This window comes from Gallus gallus, chromosome 7 (assembly GCF_016699485.2).
Source record: "Gallus gallus isolate bGalGal1 chromosome 7, bGalGal1.mat.broiler.GRCg7b, whole genome shotgun sequence".
NCBI lineage: Eukaryota > Metazoa > Chordata > Aves > Galliformes > Phasianidae > Gallus > Gallus gallus.
In genome coordinates this window covers 1,040,666-1,061,876 of record NC_052538.1, presented here as the reverse complement: position 1 = coordinate 1,061,876, position 21,211 = coordinate 1,040,666, and the positions used below count along the sequence as shown (strand labels likewise).

At 36.0% G+C, this 21,211-nt stretch overlaps 1 protein-coding gene across 48 annotated transcripts in view; it reads right to left on the bottom strand.

Annotated features, from left to right (window-relative positions):
* TFPI (tissue factor pathway inhibitor) overlaps positions 1-21,211 on the bottom strand; it is a 187,039-nt gene that overhangs the window by 108,024 nt on the left and 57,804 nt on the right. For 43 of the 48 annotated variants that reach the window (XM_046944005.1, XM_046944012.1, XM_046944004.1 and 40 more), the window contains one exon: positions 10,282-10,458. The gene's annotated coding sequence lies outside the window, so the exon portion shown is untranslated. Of the gene's footprint in view, positions 1-8,582; positions 8,661-10,281; positions 10,459-21,211 lie in introns of all 48 variants that reach the window. The other 5 variants (XM_040704066.2, XM_046944003.1, XM_046944007.1 and 2 more) reach the window with 1 other exon arrangement.

Here is a 21,211-nt window from a genome sequence, read left to right as displayed (position 1 = left end):
AACTGAATTACTAAAATTTAATGACAAAATACTCATCAACACATAGTTCAAGACTCGGCCAAAGATCATGTAAAGATGTACAATATCAGTATTGAAGTATCTATGCAGCTCTTCCAGTAAAAATCTTTAGCCTCTATTTTACAGTCTCTATTTTGATTTTCTGAATATTATCACAGATGTGACTTGCACAACTAATAAAGAAATAATGGAGAGATTATAACAGTGATTACAAAAAAGAGAACAGAGTAAGACAAAAAGTTGATGCCAGTCTCACCTGGAACTTGTTTTTGACCTTATTTTCTTGGTACCTAGTTCTTCATCATGATTATACTGCATCAGCAACTTAAATTTATCATTGTCAGATTTTCAATTGCATCGAGAATGCAATTATGGGTCTCATGATATGTTAACAGCAACAAGGGAATTAATTTGATATTCTGAACTGACCCTTTGGAGGATAGTGCAAGGACAGGGCATTATGAGAAAAAATTAAAAAATAGAGTGCCTCACTTGTTCTAAACTAAACTACAAAAGTACAAGTTTTCTTTAGAAAGTAATGAAGAGATTCATTAAATCTCTTGAACTTTATTGGATGGATCCTCACCAATGCCTAATCATGTGTAATGAACCATCTTATGTTGTATAGCTCCAACTCTATACAGTGCTTATTAAATAATACTTATATCCTCCTTACGCCCATCGACTCCTTTCTATAAGAAAAGCCATAGAAAAGAGAACAACTTATTTAGCTAGCTTCAGGAAATCTCATGGGCTAGCAAACCCTTAGAAATCTATAAGAAAAAATCAAGTTTAGTCAACTAAAATCACTATTTTCAAAATATGACACACAGTAACCCTTGGCATTAATAATATATATATTACATATAATTTTTCCCCCTCTACCCTACATTTTTTAAACCTTTGCAGAAAGTATTCCCATTTACAATATTATCCTGGACATTCTAGCCAAATTCTAGATACACAGTGACAGAACAGATTCAAAAGGTCTTCAGATAAATGATTAGAAGAAAAAAAAAACCAAAAAAAACCCCCCAAAAAAACAACAAAAAAAAACCTCTGCCTACATCTGTAGATCAGAGAAGAGACCATTTCATAGAATAGCATAGGTTGGAAGGGACCTCAAGGATCATCAGGCTCCAACCCCTTCTCGCAGGCAGGGCCATCAGACTCCATATCTAATACTACACGAAGCTGCTCGGGCCCCATCCAACCTGGCTTTGAACACATCCAAGGATAGGGCATCTACAACCTCTCCGGGCAGAGTGGTCTATCAGTTATATGTCATTGATTCATGCAATGATTAGTTGATAGCAAGACAACTATTAACACAAAATAAGTATGGACACTGCCAAAAAAAAAAAAAAAAAGATGAAAAGGTTGAGGAGACTGTTTAAAAAACCAATGCCTTAAACAATCAATTTTGGTGACATTTCATTATAGCATGTACTAAACCTTTGGCAGAAAAAAAAAACCCTGAAATGCATTTTCTTAATCACATCTGCTTCATGGTTCACAAACACGGGAGGCCCAAAGACATAGACCTCAATAAATAGCATGTTAGAACATCCATGAGAAATGATCTACCTCATCTTCCTTTTGACAGATAAGCATGATTACTTGACAACAACATTTTCTACAGTACCAATAGATACCCTTAGATCCCTTATTTTCCACCTGTAATTACTAGCGCACATCCGCTCTAGTAACATACAAACTGTGTCACATCAGAAGGAGTAGGTTTGCCATGTTAACGTGCAGTAGCCCAGCTGTCAAATCCTGGAACATATCTTTCAGCAGCGTGATTCACCATATACCTTTGCTTGTATCCTGGAAGCAAGAAAAAGGATTTTCCCTACTATATGATGTAGCACCTCAGAGATAATTACAATTGGGGGAGTCTTGGAGAAATGAAAGGCAATAATGACTCTGTAGGGTGCAGTTATACAACAGAGCTAAGCTGATAAGCCCATGCTAAGGGTAGCATCATGCAATTCATTTGCTAATCATCCAAGGAAGAATCCAGCTCCTGCAGAAAGCAAGCTAATGACTTAGAAAGCACCCTACTGTTCAGTTCAGCTACATAAATTCCTCTTGTGGTAAAGCAACAATTCTTTTGACCAGTTGTACTGAATGCTGTGAGCTAGAAACTTTGCAAAGGTTATAAACCATCTCTGCTCTTCCTCATTCCTCTCACTAATTAATCTCAATGGGATTTTGTATAAGACTGAGTAGTAACTGTAAACTACTCCTTAGCATTCAGACTTTCAATAGAGTTGCTTCCACAGCCACTGCCATTTCAGAAATTTCAATTCCATTAAGCAGTTATTAATACAAAAGTATATCACAGCACCTAATTAAGTCACTTCAGTTGGAAGCACAGGGTAGTTTTACGTAATGAGATAGCAACAAGTTGTGGCTTTTTTATTTTTTTTTGCCAGTCCACTTTCAAGCAAGACTTTTATAGTTCAAATACAAAGACAAAGTCATTGGAAAACCAATTATCAGATGCCAGTATGTACTACAGATTTGCAGTAAAAACATATCCTGTGTACTAGTTCACAAAACAACTGATAAATATCTGAAGAATAAACATGTTTGTTGATGTTGCTTCCTAGTTTGTTTTGAAATGCAGTGTTTTCAGAAGAGCATTGAATTTCATTAGCTGTGTTCAAGAAATTCTCAAGTGACCTCGGATTGTTTTATACAGAGAGGATGATTGCTGAGAGGAGACCTTGTTTCTCTTCACAAGGATCTGAAAGAAGCCTGTAGCAAGGTGGGTCTTGGCCTCTTCTTCCAGCTAACTAGTAAAAGGATGAGGTGTAACAGCCTCAAGCTGGGTCAGTGGAGATTCAGGTTAGATATCAAGGAAAATTTATTCACCAATAGAGTGGTCAAGTATTGGAGCAGGCTGCCCAGGTAGGTGGTTGAGTCACTGTTCCTGGAAACATTCAAGAAGTGTGTAGATGTGGCAACTTAGGGATGTGGTTTAGCGGGCATAGTGGCTGAACTATAAAATCATACTAGTCTGTGTTCAACGGGAATGATTTTACGATCACACAAGAGAATCTAATTGCTATTTACAAATATATGAAGGGTGAACATCAAATGGCTGAGGCCAGGCTCCTTTCAACAGTGTGCAACAACAGGAAGAGGGTCCTGGCAACTTAATTATGCTAAGTGATCAAAATTCACTTACAAATACAAATTGACAAGATCTACAGGGAAGAAGATCTAAGCCTAAGAATTTAGGACAGATTTTGTGTTCAAATATCTCAACCACACTGAAAGAGAAAAAGCAACCTCTTTTTTGGATATTAGGATATTAGTTTATCCCATCTTATTTGTGCACTTAAAAGAAATGGTCAAAGTTATGTGAGGCAGTCTGAACTCTGCCCCATGCATTACAGCACCAGGGATATTTGCATCAAATAGTAACCTAAATCCTTGGCAAAGACTCATCTTTACAAAGCTTAATTTTTCCTAATCTTATAAAAATCAGATTGTGAAATGGTGCAATTTAAGCCATGTTTATAAATGTGACTGAAACTCTTCATAATCAGATTTTCTACTTAGATATCTTATCTTCTATAGAACTCCAATAACTTACCCAAGGACTGTATGTTTCTAAGTTCAACTACATGTGCATTTTCCTTTAGCCAGCTTTCTTCTAACTGATGCTAAGTCCTCTACTACACAGCTCTCCCTCCTCACCTCAGAGGCTAAAAACCCTGGAGATTACTGTAATTACATCATCATGTGAGATACAAGTCATAAGTGGAGCTAAGGATGTTACACAAATTAAACTGAACTGGCAAATAAATGAGAAACTGTTGAACATATAGTTCCTCCTACCTATGGCTTACACCACTATCGGGATTTCCTTTTTCATTATGAAATATTAATAGATGCTTCAAGATTTAGACAATGCTAGTTGAGTTCAATTCATACTGAGTTACAGTAAGCTTTTCTTTTAGAGAGAACTGCACAATAAGGGTCCTTTCGCCACAAATAATGTATTCAGAGTTATTAATGCAAAGGTTTTATTGCAAGTTTTATTGCTGATCAGGAAAAGAAACGTGTTGAGATTTTATCTTGGCATTGCTTTGCAGTGTCATTTTGAAGAGAAAAGCACATCCGTATATAAGCATTTTGCCACAGTTCCCTTGGTTTAACCAAACAGAAGACTTGTCTAAAGACAGTTGGTAACATAGCAGGATAGTAAATGGATACTGCCTAACACTGGTACATTTCACATAATTTTGTAGTACATCAAACTGGCACTTAAACAAGATAGATATATTTAAATATGCCTTTTAAATTAAGACAACAAATTTGACCAGTGACTAGAAAATGTACAGTAAGCTCCAAATTGTTCTATCTTGAGTGTCATAGCAACATTAGCTCAAAGGATATCACTCAAAAAACTAACTGATTAGAAATTGTTAAAAGTGTGTACTGTGGACAGTAATCAGAATCAAGGTATTGATGCAACTGACAGATATTTCACATTACAAGCCTTGATCCTGAAGAGTGATTCTAATTGCTTCAGTATGTCTGGTTGCCCTGAGAGACTGAGAGCCTCCACCCCCTGGCGATTTTCAGAGGCTGGCTCCAAATAGCTACAGCCCCACTATGGCTTACTCTGCTTTGAGTAGAGGGGTTGAACTACATCATGATCCCCCTTCCAGCCTCAGTGATTGTCATTAACTCACATTGCTTTTCTTCTGGCTGATTTTGTCAGCTTGGTCATTTCTAAGCCACCTTACCATGAACTTTTTGCACTTAATCATCTCCCTCTTAATCTCAGTATGGTTGAAACAGTGAGCAGTACATAGCATAAAATAAATAGTTTCCTTAATTCACACTGACCAGAGCTCTTTATAACAAGAGCTGAGGAGGTTTGACAAGATTTAAAATAAATAGACATGAGCTGCTTACAGGCACCTTATTCCTCCAGGCATACAACTGCATCATGTTTGTAACACATCTTCCTCTTAGCCTCCTTTTTTTTCCCCCCAGGAGATTGACAAATGAAGAATATATAGTAATATTAGAGGTAGATCTACTTTTAACAGTCCCCAGCACAAATCCTTACAAGCAGACCACCTGAAGGGACCTTTAAAACACAATAAGCAGAGCTGACCTCAAGTTCCAAAATAATGGCTTGTAAGGCAAGCTTAATTGCATCCTAACCAATAAATACCAATGGATAAAATATATAGCTCCAGTAAACATGTCTAAACATGGAATGTAACTGGCAAGTTGAGGGAATATTTATTGTGCGAAAAGTTGATTGGCGTACTTCAGAAAGCTTTAGAGGTTATGAAAGAGTCACAACCTATCTTCAATTACAGCAAAAGGGCTGAAGATGAATATGAATGGCATTTTTTATTTTTATTATTAACAAAAGATAGCACTTGTGATCTGTGAGAACTGGTATATTATGACTGCTCTTGGCAGTACACTTTAAGGAGTTTTCATTTGTTCTCAGTTATCCAGGGCTGCAGGAAGATCAGAAATCCAGGGACAGATCCAGCACACTTCCACAAATGGTTTTTACAGTAATCAGTAATACTTAAATACAGAAAGAATTTTAAGGACAAAGGGAAGCAGTTCATAAACAAATAGACTAGAGTTACACCTCCCTTCAGTACATGGAACAAAGGCACAATCAGTTTACCAGAATCGGCCCATGGCATTTTCTCACTTCCAAATATAACTGGAAAACGAGCTTAAAAAAACAACCCTCACTCAAGGTTCTCTCCTCAGCACAGAAAAGTTGGGCTTGTTTGGCTTTCCTATTAGCAAACTGACTCTGAAAATCTAGCAGGGAGCACAAGATCTTACTTGATCATTTCCAGTCACTAGCAAAACAGAAGGTGGATGCACAGTAGTTAATAATTTGTACTTCACCTGCTTTAATTCACTTTAGCAGGTGGCAGACAAACTAAAAAAGAAAAGCAACTTAAAAACTGTGACCTTATGAAAAACATAGCAGCGATGGAGCAACTTACAACGTCAATATTGGTCAGCATCATCTTACTGTTATTTCTCAGTGTGTTTAACAAATAGATGATAAAACTTGTGCACCTTCTTTTACTAACAGTCTCTGCAGGCTGTTCCAGTCACCTGAGTACATGACAATTGTCTTTCTTTCAAGCATATCCTATTTGCCTACCAATAATTTTTAGCAAAATAACCTCAGGTCCCTTTTCATCACAACATTAACATTTAGTACATGTTTGGACTCTAGACTTGGAAGATGTTTTTTTTTTAGCATGAGATTATGGTATTATTTGTGGAGTTCTTCACAGTGATGGCAGAGGGGAGTGCTTAAGCACAAGCCAGGTAAAATTTGAGTTCAGCCACAGCATTCCTTAAGTTTGTTTTTTTTTGTGCAACCAATTCACTGAAAGACTCCAAATGGATGCTGCCAACTTTCCCTTGCTCAGATGATTTCTAAAGCTGAGATTAAAACTCCATCAATACTACAGATGTGCAAGCTTCACCCTCTCTGGGCTAGACATGAATAATAACATTCTAAGAACATTAATTCAATTATTGCAGTCAAAATGAACTAGCAAAAACCTGCTGTTTACAGAATTTGTATTAGTTTCTTTTGCCTCTAGTATATAGTTACACAAAAAGTTTCATCTGGCAGACCTGAGTGGTTAACAAATCTTTTAGAGGGGACCAAGTGTTAAAACAGGAGTGGGTCCCATTCTTAAGTTATCAGTAGAGCACATATGCCCACAGAGCAAATAGATTCAGCCAACGAAGGTATTATAGAGAAGTAAAACACTAAGGTAAATATATACAGCAGCATGCAGCTCCAGAGGGACAGGAGATTAGCAGTCATTTTATTCTCAAGATGGCAAAACATTAGTATGCTGACGTATATTGACTGTATTGAACACAGGATTGAATTCTCAACAAAAGATGGAATTGTCAAGCCTACTGATAAAACATTTAAATCATTTCAGAGGAAGTTGGGTTGTGAAATTACAGATGGTTATGCCTAAATTATTCAAATTTAAATGCATTTTCTAAGGATAGACTGCATTTCTTTTCCACAGACAATCTCAGCTTCTGTCAATTCAGCTTGCATTAAAAACGCACCTTCATGTAAAATACATAGAGTATGGAGTATGCATTTCTTAAGTAATATACATTTTGTGGAGGTTGCCTACATTAGTCATAAGCTGTCCCAAAACACTGAATTTGATGGAATTTTTCCCCCTGAAATAGGAGTACGACACTACTGAAATGGAACATTAGAACTGAAGTAGTCAGATTTAAAAAAGAATCGTCACCATTTTGCAGTTTGGCTAATGCAGCCCTACAAATATCCCACATGCAATGCCTGTGACATTTTTCAAAACTAAGTAGTTTAGCTTCATTGAGGTTAAGTTGCAGCTGTTCGCAAAGACACTAATTATAGACCTGTCAAACTCAACTGTGACTGTTTAGTGCAAATAAGCTGTTCTTCCATTTTAGCACAGACATAGCATATTGCAAAGGATGACATCAGAAAAGTTATGACCAAAAAATACCTTAATACATTAGGGCAACCAAAAAACTGCATTAGTAATTTTAACTATTTTAAGAGCAGATTTGAGTCCACGTTAGAATTAAATTATAGGTGATGTGCTATCCATCACTGCTCATATCTCACATTCCCCTCTCCGTATATGTCTATGCTGATTCAAGTGAATATTTGGACAAATTACTGTACCTAAACAGAAGTTCAACCATCTAACAGCACCAAACATCATGGTCATTTGTCACATTTATACAAGCCAAGTTTAATAATATACTATAAAAATACAAAAGCTATCAAAGACGAATGAGTGTATTAATAAATGTTAGATCATCTACTTATTTTCTTCTATTTTGCTAGAAAAAAATATTACAGGGACAGTTACACCTAAAAAAATCACTTGATATTCTTTGCAGATGTACATTTAACGCTGCATGATGTTACCAGCTCAAACTGATTAAAAAAAGAAACCTAGACAAAGCCTTAATCTGTTTTCAAGCTCAGTGTACCTCCTATGTCTTCCTAGGAACAGCTTTCCTGTACTGATAAAATTTCAGCTGTTGCCTTTTATAAGCTTCAGGAATGGAATAAAGTTGTTTTTATTCCTCTATAGAGAGATGACTTGTAGCAGTAATAGCTAACTTAACACTTTTGTTTTTGTTCATTTCCAGTCCATTCCAGTCGAAGTCTTATTTCAATCACTTTTAAAATTCTTTGAAAAGTATCATGCAAGGTTTCAGTACATCTTGTATACAAGATCCTCCTGAAGAAACCACGCTATCAGTAGAAGAGCCTTTTTCTTTAGGCAACAGCTAGTTTTTGTATTGTTTTAAAGCACTGTAGTAAGACCAAAACGCCTGATGTGAAAATCACATATGCCAGTTCTCACAAGACCAGTGCTAATGTATTCACAACACTCCTGGCTGCATCACACACAATTGCCTTAGAATTCCTGGTTCTCACAATACCTAGATCTATAGCTTTAAAAAAAAAAAGCCTCTTAATGCAAGCTGTCACTCACCTTTAAGCCACAGGCCCCTCTCCATTGCAACAGGCCTTATTGCATTTTACTGTTCTACTCTTGTATTTTATTCATTTTCTGTCAAAAAATGAATAATATATTATTACACTTATAACACCTACGTTTTCTCAAGTCACCAGTCTACATGAACTCAGAACAATTGCTTTTCCAAGTTCCCAGTCAACCTTCTATTGGTGTAGTAATTTAAATAAGCCTCGGCAAAATTGAACCATTAGGAGTTTCTGAGAATTTGAGACTAAGAGATGTCAGGTAAACCAGGCAAACCTGGAACCCAGCAGATCCCAATGAGGTCTAAACCACCTGCTGCCATGCCATCATGGCTCTGCCACTCCGCCCCAGGTGTACAACTACCACTGAGCACCAATCAAACATGAGTGCCTGATGAACACCATCTAGACTGAAATCAAGGCACAAGGAGGGCTCAGTGCAGTGCTAACTCACATGATAGCAAATAAGTTTGTGGGTTCTGATTCTTGGGCAAAACAAAGTCCTCTGAACAGAGGAAAACATGCTGCTGTGCTTTGCATTGTGATAAAGGAATTTGAGAATATATATATATTTTTGAGAATTTATTGAGAATTTTGCAATATTGCAAAAAAAAAATCACTAACTTGGTTCATCTGCAGATTCATTTCAATCAACATAAAAACATAGCCTGAAAAATTTTCAAACAGTGTATAAAATAGCAATCCAACATATGACCATGTTTCTTTACCAGACTTCTACAAGACATCTTAGCAGAGAGAAATATCCCTCACTTTCTAATTCCACCACTTTTTGGCAGTACATACATTTGTAAACAACTGTTTTCAAGGATAAAGCACAGGAAGAGTAAAACTTCACCCAGTGTCTGACAAACACCAAGAATTCACTGTGAATTGCAACCACTGCCTTACTTTCTGCAAAGTAAGGTCACATACCCCTCTAGTTTAATGGCTTTATTGCCCCTTTTTTCTATGTTTTAATTAAAATTTTAGAAAGTTACAAGTTTTGTTACTTATACACATTAACTATAGTATGTATTTTATGAGGGTTACTCCAGTAGTAACGCATGCTATTTTATTATAATAACCCACAACATCAGAGGTGGATGTTAGTGGTATGGCAATAGAGATTGAACATTCCCACCAAGTCCCCCATTACATTTTGTTGCCATGCTGAAGAAGGCAGCAGAGGACAGTCAGGCAAAATAGTGTCTAACATGGAAGGGCATATGAAGCAAAAGTATGCCATGGAATTCCTCCATGCAGAAAAAAAATCTCACTCACTGACATTTGCTGAACCTTTATGCAGACCAAACATATGAGCAAAGTAAGGGGTAGGTGGTGCATTTCAGCAACAGTGACAGCGGGTCACCTCCTCTAGTGTGGGTTATTTTAAGTGCAGCATGCAGGTTCTTGCTCTTTGCCAAAGAAAAAGCATAGCTTATAATGGAGACTATGTTGCAAAAGAGTATTTTGTGGCTGAGAACCTGCTCTGTTGAGTATTGTTATTGCACACTCTGTATCCATTGGAGTTTCCATGAAAATAGTTAGGCATTACTTCTCAAGTAACCTTTCCAGAAAATGACCCTAGAGAATTGCTCTTCACTGAATGCAAGGCAAAAGCTTGAACACCCATGAGTTAACGTGGTACTCCATTCTCGCAGTAGAATGTATTAGATAGGTTTAAAACTTACCTGATTTTTGAAAGACTTCAGCAGCAGGAAACACTTCTTGAGTTGTGCTCTCAGTTACACAGGTAAATGATTTCTGCCAGTACATCAACATCAGGCAGTGTCTAAAGCAGAGTTATCCAGTCTAGCCATTTAGAAATTGCTCATTAGCTGTCATTTCATATCTTCCAAATTATATACCTACAACAAACACAGGAATGATAATTAAAAAAAATTCTATTTTCAAGGTAGGGTCAATATAGATCAGGCATTCACATCAGTTTTCATCTGACACATTTCAGGACATTATTCTTGTGCCATGCATCCTTGATCAGAACTAACATCAGCAGTGACAATCGACACATCTTGCCAACATACTGAATGTCAACTTCAAGTCTGAAATTACTCTCTTGTTCATCTTCAACACTATTTTGTTTCCTTAAACCAGGTTAGGTTTTAATAATTTACAGCTACAATACATTTGCAAAAGCTTTTTTACACAAATTAAAAAACTCATTTTCTTTTCAGTATTTTAACATTTCAGAGAAATGTTAAACGTGTTCTGACCAAATTGAGAAACAGAGTTCCCTCCAAAGCTTTCCTTCATGGAATGGGATTGGAGAGAATGAGAGCAAATGCTGCATTTCCAGATTTTAAGTTTTAGAAGATAATCTTCTTAGCATTATCTGTGATTCAAAGCAGCCAGACAGTTTTTTCCTTAAGTTGATACCACTGCTCTTGATGTTATGTGCTGAGTAGTGACAGCACTTCATGTCCAATAACCTAACTTACTTGTTGTCATACTGTTAAGACTGTCTTTGCTATCATTTATAAAAAATAGATACAATCACTGCAGCATATATTACAGTAAGATCTTCTTCCTGTTGCTGCACCTACTGCTATTACATCTGAGCAAACCATCCCTAAGGTACCTTGCTGCTCCTCCATCTTATAACACTGTTCTAAACCAGAACTTATTTTCCAACTCCAAACAATGCTTGGAAATAGTCAGTTGTGCAGCATTCCTTGGAAATCTTGCACATAACGCAAGAGTACAATCAGATCCTCAGCTAGAGAAGATGTCCTATCTCAAGTTACATAACTGTATTGTAATCTTCATCTTTTCACTGCCTAAGTGATGTTATCTAAAGGCACTGCATTACATGAGCACTCCCATCGTTACCTTGATTGCAGAAATTTCAAGTTACAAAGAACACATTCCCAATGCTATTCTTACCCTTTCTGTACACCACACTGACCAAGGATATCTTACACCCAGAGGACCACTGTCAATACTGTTTCTTGGAAATAAGCAGCTGGCTTCAGGTCATTTGGATTCCAAGTTATGCTAGGAAACAATCCATTGGGAAATGACTCAAGTCCTTTTGTGAGCCAAGTAGTTCTTGCAATATCTTTCTCTTCATCTTTGGCTAAGTATAACTGGAAGTCCTGAGCACACGTGCTCAGTGTGGCAATGGAGATACATGAAGAAGGGCTTTTGAATCATGCTGTACATTGTTTACCTACTATAACCCGCTGTTCTACTGCCTAAGCACTCATTTCAAGAGAAATTTGTTGTTTCTTGTGCTTTTGTGGTTATCATTGATGTAACCGATGACTTGACTTCACAGATAGAAACAAGAAATCTATTTGATGTAGGTAGATCCTTTTTTCATAACAATAAAATGGCTGCATTTGTTTTATTCTATTTATGAGTTTGAATTTGCTTTTTCCATAATTACTCTGGATGAGAAAGCTGAGTAATTAATAGAAATAGGTTTTACTTCATATTTCTGATGCTATTTCAGTATTTTAAAGCATGTAGAAAATGACAAAGACAGCTTATGGAATGGATCAGTATTCATGAAATACAACAAAACAGATACCAGCCAAATCATCCTGAGTTATGATAAATCATTTGACAATAAAAGGAAAGCTACAATCTGTAGTGAAACTATCGATTGTCCTCTGAAGCTGAACTGGAAGCTATGAGATAAAATGCTGAATCCAAACAACCTAAATTAGCAGACGTGTATATATATATAGCATAGGACAGAGATTTAGTAAGTTCAGTCACAGAAAAAAGTACTTGGGTAATAGACCAGAATCTGAGGAGGAGGGCTGAAATTAGTAAAGTAAAAGGAGAAATGAGTATAAGAAGAGCTCTTCACACAAGTTTTAAGTACTTACTCTCCTGCACTACTTTTAGAATCAGTGAAGATTAAAAGATTAATATCACATTTAAGTGAGTAATTATACGGTCTACATCTAGACAGTGTCTGTTCTTAACAGCACTTGTGCTGATTAACTGGTACAAGAAATTGAAACTGAACAGCGTTCCTCAGCCAAGTTCTATACAATTGGCAGGGTTAAGGGCAGGCAGTTGAGCTGATGGATCACAATCTGATTTGGTCAGAGGCAATTCTGAGCAACTTTTCCCCCGTTTTATACTAGTTATTATGAAATGAAATGGAAAATATACATAAACAGAACATTTTCATTCCAAAGCAGTAAGAATTCACCTATCACCTATAAAGCTCATTTGTTATCTCTTGGGCTTCAATTGCAGCATCGACTGGTTAATGAGCACTAAGTATTCAAAATTATGAAGGAAAAAGTACTTAGTATGCACTTCTCCTTTCACATCTAATCAGACTATATAACAGTCTGATAAACAATGTAAAGGAAGAAGCAATTATACATAAACGTGAAAGCAATAGTGCTACTAGCAGTATCTGTTGGGCTGATTATATTGATTTTTTCATGAGAAAAAACAGCCTCAGAGCTTGAGAAATATCCTTAAAATTCATTTTTAATGGAAATGCAATTATTGCTTCCAAGTAAAAGATTTTTGACTTGTGCATAAGAAATAGAAATACATCTGCATGAAATGTTTTTCACTCTTAGCACTACAAACTAAACATTTGGAATTATCAGTTGTTATATTTTTCCACAAGCATGACTTGAAACCAGAATTGTTCAGTCACCATGAGTTAAGAGAACAGCTATGTCAACACCAACTGAAAAGCATCAGAACACCCCTTCCCCTTGTACTCTACACACAATTAAATGCAGTGCTGGGTGTATGTAAAACATTTTTCCATCAGTACCAAGTTGTTTGTTGTTTCATTTTAACAATGAAGAGTTTTTACTATGTACGATTATTACATTAGAACCACAGAATCATTTGAGTTAGAAGGGGATCTTAAACGCCATCTAAGGATTGAAATTATTTCTTTATGTTCACATTTTGTAAAAGTCATTTTTGGAGTCAAATGGAAAGATTACTTGACATATGCTTTGCATTGAGTGAATATTGAGGCATTTCCTCTCCTCTACTAGGCAGAAGTTCATCTAACAAAAGCCATCTCAGCCAATTTACATGCTCAGATTTCAGAGCATCTTACTGCTCGCTCAAAAAGCAATGACTAGCTACAGAGGGGGAACTTCCTAAACCATATATCTCTTGAAGCTGCAAGCTTTTGTTCTGTGGAAACACTGGAAATGACTGCTTTGCTCATCCTGAATTTTCTCCAAACATCTGTTGTTGGCACCTGTCCATCCGAATATTGGGCAAAATAGACCTATTCTGACTCCTGTCACATTACTGATCACTCGCTCAATTTCTGTTGGCTTTGAATTACGAATTTTAACTCTGCCTTTTAACATTTCTTTCTAGATTACTGCTGTGGATGAGTCTAGAATTTGACTAACTAGTTTTTATGCTTTTTTCTAATATATTAACTTCATAGAAATACAAGTAAAAAAAATACTACTGTTCAGTTTTTGTCTGACTTAGTTCTGAAAAGAAAACAGTCTTGCTACTGATAGAGCATTCTTAGAACTGAAAAATGCAACGTAGAAGTGCATCTCAATTGTACAGTCTAAGTTTCTTCAGAGTAGTTTTGTTTACTTGGTAATATTTTCATTCTGCTCTTCAGTCTGGCTAGTACTCTCCTCATGGAGTTAGCCTTTTTTCTTGCTTTGTTTTTTTTTTTTTTTTTTTTTTAACTATATTTACTCCTAATTAAACATTTGCAAAGCAGCTTTTCCTGGGTCAGTCTCCAGAGCACTGTTGGGTATTTAAATCAAAGTAGCCTACCCTGAAAAATACAGAGGATGCTTTTCTGGAAGGCATCCTCAGAAGGGCTATATTAAGGCAGCAGTAAATTCAGGCTCTCAAAGAAACTATCTATCTTATCTTTTGCTACAGCACCAGTGTCATTACAGCTTAGTGTCTCACTGAAGAGACATGTCTAGGCAAATGAAAAAATACTCAACTGGATAAATTGCATATGTTATTTAAACACACCATTAAATCATGTTTTATCTTGTAGTTACTGTGTTCCACAGATGAGATTTGCTTTGTGGTCCACACTTACTTTGTTACACGTAGCCATCTATTATCAGAGAAAATTGATTAAATACTCCAGAGATTTCTTATCTTTCAAACTACATCATTCATTATTCACAAATTCATCTACAGAATAAGATTGGCAGTTAACCTGTTATCAAAGCTTGACAGGATTTGTTCAGAATTATGACAACACCTGATCAAGTAGCAGTATGAATTAAGAAACATGTGAAGGAGTGGAAGAAAAACAGTACTATTCTGTGCATCCAATTTCTGGGTACTGCCAGAGTGCATCTTCAAGAAAAGAACACTCCAAAAAGCAGTTCAAGTTAAACTATTAGTTTGCAAAAGAATAAAAGTCCTGTTCTTTTTTTCATACAAGAGCTATTAGAAAGAGATCAGAAACACAAGACTTTCAGCTTGTGTTACCATGTAGATGACAGACTTAAGAAAAAAATGGAGAAAAGGCAACTAATGTTCAAGATAGCTATAGAAAACATAGATGTCCATAGATATGTAATGGTCAGATCTTACGTATTAGAATAGTAGCTAACTCATTAATTGGCTTAAAAGTGACACCCAGAGTATTTAATTACTGATTTTGGTTTTACTATCGCACACCACACCTCTCAGTTTCAGCAACATTTAAAACAAGTTCTCTTTCAGAATTTTCCAATGGAGAACACTGTGTTCACTACATAACTGAGCACTTTGTCCATGACTGAGTATACCCTTCTCAACCCATACAGAGTGCTGGCAGCAGTTACAGAAAGATAAAAACAGTAGAACAGAAAGGGAATATCTTATTCATGCATGTTCCTGTAATCAGGAATGTCACCTCTTACTTATGTAACAGTCTCACTGCTTGCTCCTATATGGTGTAATGACACACACAAGTACTTCGTTAGTTCTATAAAATTAAGTACAGAATTCTGTAAAATTAATACAAGTATAAATCAGTCAATAAAATACCCTTGAAAGCAAGGGACATGTAATGCCATTTTGAGTTTATTTAAGCAACTTGCTTAAAGTCAGAACTATCAGATGGGGAATTAAAGGTCCTGATAACTACTTTCTTCCATATATTATACCCATTTACACCACAACTGGAAATAAAAGGCATAATTTGACTCAAGAAAAGGTATTAATGAAAAAATTCCAAGAGAAATTTTAGTGTCAGACTAGAGTGTAGTACTTTACAACACTGAAGAAAACTACTAAAAATGTCAAGTATCCATTTAGACTTCAGCTATCATTACATGGTTTTCAAAGTAAAATGAATCCACTTGTGCAGAGTACCTCAAAAATAATCTCATTATTATACAGAGGTCAGATGTGAGACCAGCAGGTACTAGCAAAAGAAGATAAAGTTCAGTTCACAAAACAGAAGTTCAGTTAAGACCTTTTAGGAAAGCTCTGTTAATATTTCTTAGTGTGTGCTGTTTGCAGTTGCCACAGTCAACTACTGTACAAGGTTTCTTAGAATACTGCAACCGGGTTTTCCTGAACCACGATTCTTCTCTGGGAAAAGAAGGACAGGGATCATTTCAGCAAGCAAGAGGAAATCTGACATGTTACTCAGAAGTGAACAAAACAGATATTGTTACTTTAAAGAGTTCTGCTCCCTAGGATTTAGGGCATCTTAATAATTTCAGAGAGTCTTGTGGGGCTGTCTTTGAAGAGAAGTGCTAACTAATCTGAAAAAAGACCAAAGTAATGAGAAATACTTCCTGCCTTCCGTGCCATTTTAAGTACCTTTTTGTGATTTAAATATCTTTTCAGTAATAGTGAGTAATTCACAGTTCCATAAAGCTATATCACTACTCTCATTTTACTCAAGCTTCAATAAATTGTATTTTACAGATTTGAAAAAGCAAATCAAAAATGTAATGGGCACAGGGCACCAGTACAGAACACAGCATTCCAAGTGAGCCACTATCAGCTCTATTCCCACTCTGTACCCCCTCTCTTACACCAGATAACAATGAAGAACAGCTTTTACCAGCCTGAGGATGCCTTACAGGAAACAGAATAACTCTTTATTTTGTTGCAGTCAGGTGAAAGATTTTTGCTCAGTTTGCCTTGTACTTTTAGATACCAGCCCCAAAACAATGGCAAAATTAATTGGGAATACACTGTTTTCTCCAGTTAAAAACACCACTCAGATTTACCAGCAGACTTGTCCTTTGACTTCTCCCTAGCCTGAGTTAAAGGTTCCTCTGTGTGTGGTCAGGTCATTCTCTTAATTTAACAAAAGTGCTTAGAACCAAGGGGATCGTGCTAGCAGCATTCTCACATCTCTCAAAGGATCAAGGGAAGGCAAAAAGGTGCTCATTTCCAAAAAGGGTAAGGCAGAATAGAAATAAAAGGTAATAGATAAAAGGGGAGAGCAGGACTAGGAATACACAAACCCTCCTGTGCTGCTCCTGAGAATCCATGTCAAGTAGAAAATGGCTGACACTTCTAGAACCAGAACAATTAATTTAGAATACCATACAACACCACCTTCCTTTCATTGGAATGCATCTGCAATACACTTTCCTTAAAATTGTTGGTTATCAATAGCACTTTAAATCACTATCTTTGGCAGCCTTCCTCCCTGCATCTCACCCTCTTGCTGCTCACCACAGCTCCAGCAGCATCTCTCGAGCTGACCAATAGACAGCTGATGGCCACAGCAAGGGTTCCACAACCAACATAGGTATCACAGTTGGTGTTACAACTGTCACAGCAGAAAGCTTTTTGCAGGACTTGTTCTTTGTGGTTGACAACACAAGAAATAAGGATTCTGCCTCTCGGAAGGCATAATATTCTTTTTTAAATTAAAAAATAGGAGTTGACATTTTTTGTGGCTGTTAAATCTTTTTACTCCAGTCCTGTCCAGAAAGGGGAAAACAACCAACACCACAAACGGTTGTTCTTAACAGCCTAAAGCAGTGCATTCAGTGATCAACTCTGAAGTACAAAACACAGGAGACCAAATAACTTTCCAAGGGTAGAAGAGGGATTTTGATTAAGTACTTCTACATATTTGAAGGTACTTTCTTTAAAGTACTCTTCAGCAGCATTTGTTCTATCTTGCAAAGAAACCAGTCAGTGTTACCAACAATCTTGCTGGAAACATTAAATGCCTGCTTACAGCTCTTTAGATGCGAGAGGATAGGAAGGGTATTCTTTCTCATTAAGTTAATGATACCTTTCCTCTCCATAGATAGAAGAGCTTACATAGATCTGAATGTTACAAAGGCTATTTTTTTTATTGAGTTAAACTCTTACACTAAAAGCAAAGTAATATGAAGTTTCCACTTCAAACAGAACTTAAACTTGGATTTCATTGATGTTAATTCACAGAAACCCAGGTTGAAGTTGTTGAATGATAGAATGTAGGTATTCTGAAAAAATAAATAAAGTCTGCTCCTAGAAAATTGACACATTACATTCTGTATTTAGTGAATAGCACTAAATATTATGCAAACAGCATCTGGCACTGTTTTTGCACAGCACAGACTGTTCCAATACCTACCTCAGTTTTATACTTAGAAATTCAAGGAAATGAAGATGATAAAAACATAGAATTAATTTTTGAAAACCTTTCTAAGCCAGCATGTCTGGTAACTGCAATAAAGGTTATTTTTAAGCACAGAAAGCATGGTCAGTACAGTAGCACTATAAAGGTAGGCAAATATTCTGTAAAGCTACAAAACATCTCTTACAAATTAATTAAATGGTTAAGGACCAATGAATCGAGCACACTGGACAACTGGAAGGAATAAAAGCAACAAAACTACTTAAAGTATCAAAATCATTCCAAATATTAAGATGAAACATTAGTAGTATAATATTTTCTGACCACCATTTGAGGGTGAAGATTGAAGAATGTAGAACATACTTGTTCTGAGCGATTTTGTGGAATAGGCCTACAAGCTCAGCAACATACACAGGCTAAAAAAACATACTTATGATACTTTGTAAGCACATGATCTAGGGACATTATAGGCAAGTCGACATTTTCCAATTTGCACATGCAGTCTGGACTTATTAGATTATTTAGGTCAAGACGTCTCTAGCCTACATTAACTATCATCAACTGACAACACAACGCTCTGGTGTGGTGAAGCATTATTTCCTACTTGCAGAGATTAAAATATTTTTAATATTTCCATTCATCTAAACTGTTATGATTAGTACTTCTTCACAGCAAAAAAGAAGGGGATTTATCAAGTGTGACAGAGTGTCACATCAATTTGAAGATCACTTCTCCTATACACAGCATAAAAATAACTTCTTACTGCTGCAGCATCTCACATCTCCCAGCAGGAAAATGTGTTGAAGAAAAAAAACACAAACTGAACTGTTAGTTTTATATTCTTTTCAAAACAGCTGAAAAATCATCCCTATCTCACTTTCATTTCATCAGCTTCATCTTTAAAATCCACGCTGCTCATATCCTAGGAGACTCAATCACAGGGATGAGTTTTGCTTCTGTGAACATCTGTAAATTATTCCTCTCTTAAGTGTTTCCAAACTACATAGAATTTAGTGTCATTTCTGCAGAGATTTTGAGTAATAAATCAAAGACTCCCACAGACTTCCACATGGCTGGGTCAGGTGTGTAGAAAAAGCATCTAAAAGCCAAAGCAGAGACTCTTGACAGAACTGCCCCCAAACAATTTATGTAATGAAAACTAAATACCTACAGGAACATCTTGGTAACATGCATGTACAACACAACTTGTTGACAGTAGCATCTGAATAAACCTTATACACCTAAGTTTTGGAATTAAACACCCTCAATGAACTCACTGGATTTTCTAATGTAGAAAAGGACTACCATAAGTTACACGTAATAGCACTCTGGCAAGTCACAGACGTTACTCAATTGGCTTACTACTAATTTATTTCAAAGCATAAATATATTTAACATTAATACAAAGTTGCACTCCATTAGAGATAAATAGGCTTTTCACTCAAGGGAATTTTATAGAAACTCTACTGTAATTTATTGATTTTGTCTTCATTAGTCATTCCTATTGCTTTCTTAGTATTTAGAGGCACCTTTTCACCTGCCTGAGTTGGCTCCACCAATCGCTATTAGAAGCAAGCCTGAGTTTTCCAACTTGCATACTTAATGCTAGTCCTTGACTGAGCCTGGGAGGCTAGACACTATTTTATGATCCAAGCAGTCTGACTTTCCCAATATTTAAAAACCATACTGAGACATCAAAAATGAGCAGTCAGACACATATAGCCACATAACCATTGGATTACTATAGGTAAACTTTCACAGCATTGCAATTCTCATTTTAATTCAATATTTACTACAATACTAAGCCTTGCATTTACTGAAGTAAAAGAAACATTTGACTGTTTCTACAGATAAAAAATGAGCAGATATTTTCCCTTAAATTTAACAAAAAGATTTTTAATAAGAAAACTCTGATTGAGCTCTATTGGCCCCTTCATTTAAAGATCAGGTCTATACTCATTCTGCAAAAAGTAAAATTCATCTGTATCTAAGAAAAAAAATCACAAGTGAACAAAATAAAATCAAGTAAACATCTCTATTCTTCATTGTTTCTTCCCTCTCCTTATTTCCAGAGAGCTAGGAACTTTTCCACAACATGGCTATACTTCCAATGGAAGAGTATAAAGAGAACCTTTAATAACAGTAAAGCTCACACCAGAGCTCACTATTCTTCACCTATTCAAAGCCTCATCCAAATATTAACATTAATACCTCAGATATAGATAAAATGCAGTAATTTACTATCTATTTAAAACATTAAGATTAATATTTCCAGGTACATTTAGCATTTACCAACTCTACAAGAACATAAATCACATAAGAGACTAGCAATAACAATTGGAAAATTGCGTATAAGACAACACAAAGTGATCAAATAGAACCTACTTTTAAGATGACACAATAACAACAATGAAGCTGCAGAGAGGGATATGGCTGTTAAATAGCCCTTAATTGTAACTTCAGAGCAAAGAAACAAGTTCACAGTAATAAACATGTTCCATTAAGAAGAATATTTAAGAGATGACCTTCAAATAGACATTACTTTTATAATTCTTCTCTTTTTCAGGATTAATGGTAACAAGTTCTTAAAAGCACATAATTCATTGTGGTCATACGGAAACAGATTCAAGAGATATGTCTTTGCATGCATTTACACATTTTTACAGGGGATTGCTGACAGATAGCACCTTAGATCAGGAGGACAAAACAACAGCTCCAAATTTATGAAAATACTGTTAAATTTTTCAGATTTAACACAACCAGAGCCATAAAATTTCAGCCATCCTCATGTGATTTCCCGAATTTAACATTCCTATAAAAACACTGATTAAAAAAAACTACACTATTTCAACAAAGCAACCCCATGGATGCAACAGATTTGATCTTCAAGCCAATTACATCTTTTGCTCTTGACAGTTACAAAGAAGTGATTTAAGACAAATTAAAAGGTTTCTCAAACAAACTTTTTTGTTCCAAGAGCAAACTCTCCTACCTGGAAAATATTGAGTAGTTTATCCCCATTTTTATTTTGAATATTGAATTTTTCTGTCATGTTAATACAAAGACATCTCTTT